The sequence below is a fragment of the Pyxicephalus adspersus genome, chromosome 4, assembly GCF_032062135.1.
Source record: "Pyxicephalus adspersus chromosome 4, UCB_Pads_2.0, whole genome shotgun sequence".
NCBI lineage: Eukaryota > Metazoa > Chordata > Amphibia > Anura > Pyxicephalidae > Pyxicephalus > Pyxicephalus adspersus.
In genome coordinates, this window is record NC_092861.1 from 8,356,023 (window position 1) to 8,366,628 (window position 10,606).

At 44.2% G+C, this 10,606-nt stretch overlaps 1 non-coding gene and 1 pseudogene across 1 annotated transcript; both read left to right on the top strand.

The window, feature by feature from the left end:
• Positions 1 to 805: 805 nt before the first annotated feature.
• Positions 806 to 988, top strand: LOC140330179 (U2 spliceosomal RNA). The gene has a single exon (XR_011920659.1). It is a non-coding gene; the product is annotated as a U2 spliceosomal RNA (small nuclear RNA).
• Positions 989 to 10,091: 9,103 nt separating this feature from the next.
• On the top strand, positions 10,092 to 10,286 carry LOC140330269 (U2 spliceosomal RNA; annotated as a pseudogene).
• Positions 10,287 to 10,606: the final 320 nt, after the last annotated feature.

A 10,606-nucleotide genomic window follows, 5' to 3' on the forward strand; every position in this document is an offset into this window, starting at 1 on the left:
AAGAAGAAGAAGAAACATGTATTATTAAACAGTTCTCAGAAGAAGTGTCCGGAGAAATTTGGAAGAAAATAAATTCACCAGGCTTGTCAAATGAATTGAAAGATTTAGCATGGAAAATTGCACATGAATGCTTACCAACAAGATCTTTCCAGTACAAAAGGAAAATGGGGGAAAATCCCATGTGTCCGAGGAAAGGATGTGGTGCAGAAGAGACAGTAAGGCATATCTTTTGGAACTGCAGCTTTGCAAAAGAAGTATGGAAGATATGTGATCCAATAATTCAAATTTTGACGGAAAGTGGAAAATTAACGGAAGATAGAATCTTATATGGTCTAGGAAGAAAAATAGAGAAGGAAAAAGAAGAAGTTTGCTGGACCATGATAAATTGTATAAAGATGGCCTTATGGAAAGTTAGAAACGTCTGTATATACAAAGGAGATAAGATAGAGGTGTGGGACTGCTGTAAAATTGCAATAGCAGAAATGGCACCCTTTTACCAATTAAAGAAAAAGAAAGAAGGAAAGAGGAAAGCATACAGGTTATGGAATCTACAAATGTGGAACGCCTTATTGGAATGAGATGAGAAAAGGGAAATACTTACCGAAAATAGGTGTTCGGGAGATGAGTGATGTAACCTGGAAAAAAAAAAAAAAAAAACGGAAAAAGAGTGTTTTTTGGGATACTTAAGAGAGATAAAAATTATTTGATTATTTGATTATTTTAATAAAAAAATGTTTTTATGATGATGATGATGAAGGCACGTGTAGTCCTTCGGCCGAGCTGAGGATAACCGTGTGGTCTTAATAAAAATGTTAAAAAAAAAAAAAAAAAAATCTGTTCTTATCAGTTTAATATCTGATACGTCCCCGATCTGGGGACCATATATTAAATGGATTTTTCGAACTGGGAGAATCGCTTCTCGGCCTTTTGGCTAATCTCAAGTTTTCTTGGGTGCAGCCACAAGGTTAGCTAGTAGAGGACCAGCCGCCTTGGCCTTGGTGCGTTTCCTAAGGGTGCGCACCTTGCTGCTTTTGGGGTAGGCACTCCTCGAACGTGCTAGAGAGTGATCACCTCACTGTTTATCAGTGGAGGCTTTTGGGTGTTTTAGGAGGCATATGCGGATATGCACATTGGATGTCGATTTGCATAATGGGCGATGCAAATGAGGCAAGCGTGGCTAAAGCCACGAAGGAGCCGGAGCAAGATTATGGAGACGAAGTTCCTTGGTTTGCACGCATAAACAATGCAGTGCGGTGCATTTTGAATAATTTGGAAGGCGTGGATCCGCTGATTTGGTTGGTGGAAGGTTTTCTCGGAGAGACCTGTGGAGTACAGAAGAAGGAGTTGACTGCAATTTATGAATTTCCTAGGAGGGCTACGTATGATGTGGTCTTTAATTCATCAGTGATCTATAAAGATTTTCTGGCTGTCTGGTCAAGAAAAAAAGAAGGTGAGAAAAGAGTGAAAGTGATCCCACATTTTGAAGAGGAAATAGTCTTGGTAGTGAGGATGTTCTCACCGTACATCCTAGTGGACGAAATTACAAGCTTCCTGAATTTCTTTTGTGATAATGTGAAGGTACAAGGGAAAATAATGAATAAGCTCGGAATTTGGACAGGAAAATGGAAATTTCTTGTGAAATTTAAAGAGGGCTCCAGGCCACCAGCAAGATTTCGCCTGGGAAAAACCAATGGTGAGCTTTTTTTCTCCGGAATGGAGAAATTTTGTCGCAAATGTAATGGATACGGCCATGAAAGAGAGAACTGTTCGTTAAAAGCATGTAGCTTGTGTGGGTCAATTGATCATGTGGCAGTCAAATGCCCGGTGATCAAGAAGTGTAATTTGTGTGGTGGAATGGACCATTTGTATAGGAATTGCCCCCAAAGGAAGAAAGCAGAAGAAGGGAGGGAGAAAGGAGGATTAGATTTAATGAGTGAAGAGATACCAAGCCTTTTAAGTGATAGTGTTAAGTCTCCAGACAAAGTGCAAGGGTTTTCTGAAGAGAAGAAAAAAGAAACTGATCCAACAGCAAAAGCCTTACAAGCTTTAGGAGAATTGATGGAAGAAGGAAGTTTGTTGCCTAAGGAAAAAGAAGTGGAAGTGGAAAAACCCAAAGGGAAACGTTGGGCGAACGTTGCAGAAGATGATAGAGTGGAGGAAGTGATAAGAGGAGAGCTTCCTTGTAGCTCAGACTTTCAGTTTTTGCAGAGAGTCCTGAGTATAAGATTTGGTGCGTATAGTCCATCCTTCGTGTCTGATTGCAAAGAACGGATACTTAAATTATTTATGGAAAAGCCTAGAATTCTCAGAGAGGAAGTTGGGGTGCCAAGATGGCTTGAAGATAAAGTTGTGAACAAGAAGTTGGGCATTATGTACGTTATATTTCTTTTGATCCGCATGGAAAATCAAGACATGGTTAAAGAAACTCTTGGTTTTGATTTTAAGGACTTTGTTATGGGATATGAATAAATCTTAAGACATCGTCAAAGAGTTATTTGGCAGGTGTTATTTTTTGAAAAGAGAATTTAGGGAGTATATTTGTCTTTGTTAGTTTTTTTGGGGGATTTGGGATCCACCTCAGAGGAATGCTTCAGGCAGCAGGCAAGCCCTCCCTCCCCTGCTTGCCTGAAGCAGAAGCAGAAAGCCCAGCTTTAAGCCCACCAAGGCTCTTCTTCTCCTGGGAGCAGCGGCGGCGGTGGTGCCCGGCCGGACTGGCGTTTGGAGGCGGGGACATGCAAAACAGGCAGGTGCTGAGGCGGGCATCTGGCCTCTCCTCTCACTACGACCGGCCCACACTGGGGCCAAGGGGCCGGGCCCACTTGGGGCCCTTAATGGGTTATCGCTTCTCGGCCTTTTGTCCAAGATCTTTCTCTATCTTTTGGACAAGAGGAGTGCTCCGAGTATTCCGTCAGTTAGCCTCGGCCTTGTCAGGTTCCCAAGGGTTCCTGACCTGCTGCTATTGGGGCCTACGCCGGAAGAAAGGAGAGGAGATGCGATCAGCTCTGTACTGACTTCGGTCAGGAGGAGTTTCTCTGGATGTCGACTACACAATTCCGGTTGTAGTGTTTGGAGGAAGATTTCGGATCCGGCTGTTCCTGCTTGTTTCCTGCTGTTCCTGCTTGTTCCTGATTTTCCTGCTTGTTCCAGTGATTTGCATTTTATGCAAATGAGCCTGAAGCCCTAGGTGGAGCCTCCTCCCTGCCTCATTTGCATAGGCAAATCCTCCTGGAAACCAGCTTTCCTGTGGACTCACTTTCCTTCCCTTGGACCCTCTCCCTCTCCCCTTTCCCTTCTCTTTCTCCCTTCCCTTCTTCCTTTTCTTCTTTGTTTTCATTTTTTGCAGATGGAAAACATACGGAAAGGTGGCATCATCCGTGGTCCTGGCCCAGGGGAGCCAAGGATCACAAATACCTTCAAAATCGTCGCCAAAAGTGGACTCACAAGCCTGAAAGACCTGGTGGAGGAAGTCCTTTTGAAAACCCTTGGGGTAAGGCTCGGTGATATCCTTTTTCTGCAAGAAAGAAAAGGTACCGGCTTTTTTCTGACCTTTACCAGCCAAATTGCATGTAATGTGTTCCACGATTGTGTGGTAAAACATATTGATGATGAGGCTTTGTGTGGGTTTGAATTTGTTACACTGTATACCGGTGGGGCGGTGACTGTGGTGGTAACAGTACATAACCCCTTCCTCCAGCCGGAGGACATTTTGTTTCACCTTAGTTGCATTTGCCAGACTGCCAAATTTATAACGAGGGAAACCAATGACTATGATATTTGGAATGGCAATTATATTTTCAAAGTTACTTTAAAAAGGGATCCCTTAAGCCCAGGTGGGCTCCAACATCTACCCCCCATTATCGTTCTTGGTAGAGACCGTATTTTTTTGCGCTACAAGGGGATGCCTAGGTACTGCCGCTCGTGCAAGAAGTATTGGCACACAGCGGATGAGTGTACTGAGAAAGATGTAATTATCTGTAGGAAGTGCGGTCAGAGTGGGCATCTGGCCAGGGATTGCCCCAATGATATGGTGTGCAATGGTTGTGGCGAGGCGGGGCATTCCTATAGGGAGTGCAGAGCCCGCAAATCATATGCGCAGGCTGTAAGAAATTCACGTGGTTTTGATTTTTCAGTTGATGAAAGACCAGATGGCATTGTTCCAACGGAGGAGACCCAGGTGTCGGAGACTCCGGCGGCGGCTCGGCAGGACCCGCCCGTCCAGGTGGAGGGTACGGGCGAGCCAGCGCCGCCGGTGGTCAAGACACAGGTGAGTAGCTCCATAATGCCTGAAATTTCTAATGTTTCTGCAGGTCCTTCACTTCCTTCTGGGAGTCAAGTAGTAGACGAGAAAGAGGAAGGTATGGACATGTCAGCAGAATCTAAAAAACGCAAAAATGAGAGTATCTCTGACACCCAGCATTCTGAGGATGATGAATGCACAGCCTTGCCTGCGGTCAAAAAGCTGGCAGAGGACACCGAGAAAAGCCTGAGCATATTGTTGATTCCAGATACTCCTCCCGTGGAAAAGAGGGTGACACCAGAACCCCAAACTGGGACGGGTAGGATCGAGGAATTTGTCTCCTTACCTTGTTTGACGGGTCAACCCCAAGTTGGCGCCGTATCAATTGTTTCTGACCTTGCCTTTTCAGATTTTGAAGTGTCGTCAGGATGAATAGAATTAAAATTGGCTCCCTTAATGTAAGGGGCTTGAAGAGCCCGTCAAGAAGGGCGATCATTTTTGACACAATTGAGAAGTTTGATTTGTCTATCATTTGTTTGCAGGAATGTGCCTTGGACCACGACCCAAACTACAAGTTCATGACCAAGTACTGGTCTAATGGAACATCTGTCTGGTCTGGGGATAACACAAACCCCGCATCCGGAATAGGTATCCTGATTAAAGGTTATGCAATTAAAATCTTGAATTTTACAGAATTGGTGCCGGGAAGAGCCATGATCGCCAAATGCAGGTATGACAATTTGGATTTTGATGTTCTGAACGTGTATGCTCCAACTGACAAACACGAAAGAGAACAGTTTCTTCACACCATACAGTTCTTTTTGACTAGCTCCAGCCCAACAATTGTATGCGGAGACTTTAACTGCCTGCTGCCCGGGGAAAAAAGAGCCGGCTCAAGATCCCGCAGGCAAGACAAGACATCCATGATACTCAAAAACTTAATTATTGATTTTGGTTTTCAGGACGCATGGAAACGGTGTCACCCCAAAGACCCAGGATACACATGGGGAAACGTACGTTCCAAATCTCGCATTGATTACCATCTCGTAAGTAGAAAAATACAACTTGTTGATACTCATTTACAGGATACAGTCTTTTCTGACCACAAGTTGTTGGTCAGCAAAATAATTCTACCTGGAACACCCAATGGGAAAGGCGTATGGCGCCTCAATACATCTATCCTTGGGAAAGAAAGGATTCAAAGGGAATATGAAAAGCAATATATGTACTACCAAAAAAATAAGAATAGGTTCCCTAACATCAGTGACTGGTGGGAATGGGTTAAAACCCAAACCAAAAGTTACTTCTTGAGAGAGAGCAAGCAAGAGGTTAAGGACCGCCTAAAATGGTATAAAAACCTAAACAACCAGCTTCAGACTGCGGTTAAATTCCAAAATTTGGGTATAGACATGCAGGAGCAAATTAACAGCCTAAAAATCAAGATCAGGAAGGAAATTCAAGAAAGGGGCAAACAAATCTTGCATAATGCCAAAATAAGAGTCTTAGAAGAGGATGAGAAGTGCTCACGTTACTTCTTTAAAAAAGTTGTGGGATGCAAACAGAAAATTACAAAGATAAATAATGCCACCACACAAGAGGGAATGCTGGAGGAAGCGCAAGGCTTTTACAAAGAGCTGTTTAGCGCCAAACATATTGATCCAGGCTCTACCTCCGACATCATTAATAACTTGGACTTAAAATTAGAACCCGCAGATCAGCAAGTCCTTACCAACATAATTAATGAGAAAGAAGTCCTCAGAGCTATCAAAAACTCTGAAAAAAACAAATGCCCAGGGATTGACGGACTCCCTATTGAATTTTATGACACCTTTTGGCACTTAATTAAAAATGATCTTGTCTCCATCTTTCGCCTTGCAGCAGGAAAAAACATAATACCTGAATCCTGGAGGAGAGGAGTCGTGACACTTCTCCCCAAAAAAGGCAACTTGGAATCCCTGGACAACTGGAGACCCATTACCTTGTTAAATAGCGACTATAAAATCTTCGCCAAGATCCTTGTGGGACGTCTGAAGGAGGTAATGGGGAAAATCATTCATGTTAGCCAGTCCTGTGGAGTACCAGGCAGGAGTGCCCAGGACAACCTGAATTTTCTGAGGGACGCAATTTGGTACCAACAAGAGAGAGAACAGAAGATCGCGTTGGTGTCGCTAGACTTTTCTAAAGCCTTCGACCGGGTGTCACATGATTTCTTGTGGGCTGTCCTAGATAAAATGAATCTGCCTAAAAGCTTTATTCAGAATATTTTCTCTCTCTACAGCCGGGCCTCCAGCCAGATTCTGATCAACGGTCACCTGTCAGGTACCGTCCCCCTAAACTCCGGTGTCAAGCAGGGATGCCCGCTGTCCCCGCTCCTCTTTGTATGCACGCTGGAGCCGCTGCTAACCCTCATTAGGAAGGAAAAAGTGGTAAGAGGGATCCATCTCCCGGGAGGTGGCGGGGACACCGCGAAAGTTGCCGCCTACATGGACGATGTAGTCTTTACCTGCACATCAGAAGAAGCTGTCAACAGAGCCTTATTACTAACCAATATCTTCTGCTTGGGTTCAGGTTTTAAGTTAAATCTGGAAAAATGCGAATGTTTAACAATCGGAAGATGGCGGAAGCAAGATCTCAGAATAAAAACCGTGGAGTCGGTGAAAGTTTTGGGCATCTTTTTTGATTCCAACAATGACGGGAAGGTAAGCTGGGAAAAAGCCAAAACCAAAGTCATCCAAAAGACAGAATACTGGAAAACGAGAAAATTAACCCTGGAAGGGAAAATCTTAGTGGCCAAATCCGTTCTGCTCCCTCTGCTGCTGTATGTAAGTTCTGTCTTCCCTCCTAGCAACATCATGATAAGACAACTGAACAAGATCCTCTACCGCTTCATATGGAGTTCAACGGCAGAGAAGGTAAGGAGAGAAGTTATGCAGAAAGAGAAAGCCAAAGGTGGGAAGGAGACCCCCAATTTGAGAACTGCCTTGTGGGGCGGTTACTTCTCACTCTGTTTCAGGTGCCTGAAAAGTAAAAACAACTACTGGAGCCTACTCCTAAAGTACGCCGCCGGTCATATCTTCAGAAGGAGGGCATGGTTCAAACCCAGTCAGACCAGCCCCGTCTTGCTAGTTCCACCAAAGCAGTATATAATCTTGGAGAAATTCATCATCGAGCACGATCTAAAACATCTGGACCCAGAACTTCTGACAAGTTATCCCAAACTCAAGAACCATTTGCAAAAAGGTATAGTATCTCCTGTGTCCAACTTTGGAGAAGTAAAATCAAGAAGTATATGGGATATGGCAAATCAGAAATATTTGTCGAATGAGCTGAAGGACATCGCCTGGCAGGTGATACATGAGTGTTTGCCCACAAGGGCCTTCCAACATAGAAGGGGTTTGGTGGCCAGCGCCAAGTGTCCTAGGCCAGAATGTGGAGCAGAAGAGTCTACGCTACATGTAATATGGAATTGTTCCTACGCACAGCAAGTCTGGAGGAAGGTCGGCAAAATCTTGAAGATACAATCTCGTCTGACCAAGTTGGATTACCCAACAATTACGTACGGTTTTCTGGGGCAGATCTCTCCAACAAAAATGCAGACCTTGTGGATCACCCTGAACTGCATTAAGTTAGCCTTGTGGAAAACAAGGAACGTGTACTTGTTCAAGTTGGATCGCTTGTCATCCACGGAATGCTTAAGATACGCCCTCAGCAAAATGCACGATTTCTATTTAAGAGACTGCAAGAACCTGGGAAAGCCCAGGGCAGCCGAGGAGTGGCAACTCTCCAAATGGAACTACCTAATAGGCAGGGACTAACCAAATATTTTCTCTTCCCTTTCTCTAAGGTTCTAGCATGAAGACACTCTCGTAGACTACAAGAATCCGAGAATGTTTCAGAGCGGCTGAGGAATGGAAACCTTTCCATGGAATTATCTGAATAAATAGGGACTAACTAACATACTTCCTTCCCTTTTTTAGGTTCTAACATGAAGTCTTCCATCATAGACTGCAAAACTCGGGGCTGACCAAAACGGCCAAAGAATGGAAACCCTTTTATGGAATTACCTGATAGGCAGGGATTAACAATACTTCCTTCCTTTCTTCTCCCCTTTTCTCAGGTTCCAGCATGAAGAATCTCATCGGAATCTGGAGATGACCATCGGAATTACCAAATAGGCAGAAACTAACAGGATATTCTCTTTTCTCCCTTCCCTTTTTCAGGTCTCAACATGAGGACCTTTCACCACGTACACTACTAACTCCTTTTTTCTCTCCTTTTCTTAGTAGCCGGTTTTACCGGCATAGGTAGTGCTCAAACCGGGAATTAACTCGGTCATCGGCTAGTAGAAAGCAAGCAAATTTGAACATACCTTCCTTTGTTCTATTTGACAGAATGAGTCTATAGGTTTCTCGGAACCAACCCGCATTAACATACCCTCAGTTTCTTTTTCCTTTAGGAATCCTGCAGGACTAACTCCTCCCGTGGGATACAAGACTCCTCCTGCATGAAAGCGGGTGGATAACTTAGTGACCCAGGGCTTAGCAAGGCAACATGTAAGTCCTTGTGAGAAGCCTCTGGATGGCTGACAGCCTTTTTCTGTCAAGCTTACTTATCATGGTCTCTCCATAGCATGGCTTGCCTTTCAATACTACCTAAAAAACCATGGGCCTAGCAAGGCGAAATGTAAGTCCTTGCGGAAGTCCTTGGCTGGTAGATGGCCCCCCAGGTGTGCGGGGATGCTGTTTCAAAGGAATGCCTAAGCTTATGCCCAAGCTGGGAAAGTTTTTTGCCTCCCTTAAGGGATGATGTAACGTACCAAGATGTCTTTATGAAAACATTTTGTACCAATGACAACCTGTTACAGGATGGGCCACCTTGGTTTTCAGGCGGACACATGTCTATGTCTTGCTATGAGAAACCAAATGGTGCAACTCCACCTCATGACGGAAACCATTGAAAGTGGTTTTCTCATTATGAAATTTTCTGAGCTATTGTCTCAAACTATTGTAACACCCAACTTGTAAATTATGGGTATAAATTGTTTCTGTACATGCTGTAACCAGGCCTAGCCCCCCCCAGAGGTGGATGGCCTCTTATGTTTTTGTACAGTTATTATTATCATTACTGTAATTGTACTGAATTTGTGAATGCTATGTGCATGCATTTCTACTTGGTTGTCCTGCATATGTGTTAAAATTCAGAGTGGTATGGCCGGTCCTGGATAGGCAAACCACGAAACATAATATGTTGTTTAAAGGCCCTGCCCTTCCCTTAGAGGTGGGTGGCCTCCATGTTTTCCTATGTTTATATGTTTGCTGCAAAGGGCGGACGCCCTCAAACAACCTTGCGGCCAACCGGCCCCCCATTGAAATATGGACTTTCTTCTTGGACGCTTTCCCATGGCCTTTTTTAGTTTGCCAAATGGGTAAACTTAATGGACTTACCATCATGGACTTTTCTTTGAATACCTCTCCATGGCCTTTTTTAGTTTGCCATACAGTTTCCTTTCAAACCTGCACAAAGGACTTTATTTCCTAAAATGGACTTTATTGGAAATTCTCCTCCATGATTTACCCACCTGAAAATTTGTTATGTTACCACCTATATTGAAAAATTATGTCACGATTGTTTTTCCTGACCAAAATTTTGTGGATTTTCTGTATCTGTTGTTTTCCTGCCAAAAAATGGTAAAATTCGGTTATTATTATGTATGTACTCATTTTTCTACTTTCATAATAAAAATATAAAAAAAAAAAAAATCTGCCTTTGCCTTTAGGGGTGTATTGACTTTTTAAAGTTTATACGGTGGATCTCGCTTGGTCTATCCCAGCCACTAGGTCCTGGTGAGGTACCCTCTGCTCGGCCCTGTAGGATCGTCGATTAAATTCGGCTTCACCTACTTGCTATCAGTTTAATATCTGATACGTCCCCGATCTGGGGACCATATATTAAATGGATTTTTAGAACTGGGAGATGGAAGTAGAGCTTGCTCGGTCCACTCCACGCATCGCCCTGGTATTGCAGTGCTTCCAGGAGTGGTGCAACTCTCTTATGTGGTACTCCAAAGACAGAACAAGACAAAATCCTCCTCCTCAGGAAGGAAGATAATGGCTGCAAATGGGAAGAAATGGCTGCAAATGCCAGTCAGGTGTCAGTCACATCTGACTGGCAAACCTTTGGCCTTGGGGGATTTGGGATCCACCTCAGAGGACTGCTTCAGGCAGGCAAGCCCTCCCTCCCCTGCTTGCTTGCTTGAAGCATAAGCAGCCAGCCCAGCTTTAAGCCCACCAAGGCTCTGCTCCTTGGAGCGGCGGTGCCCGGCCGGACTGGCGTCTGGAGGCGGGGACATGCAAAACAGGCAGATGCTGA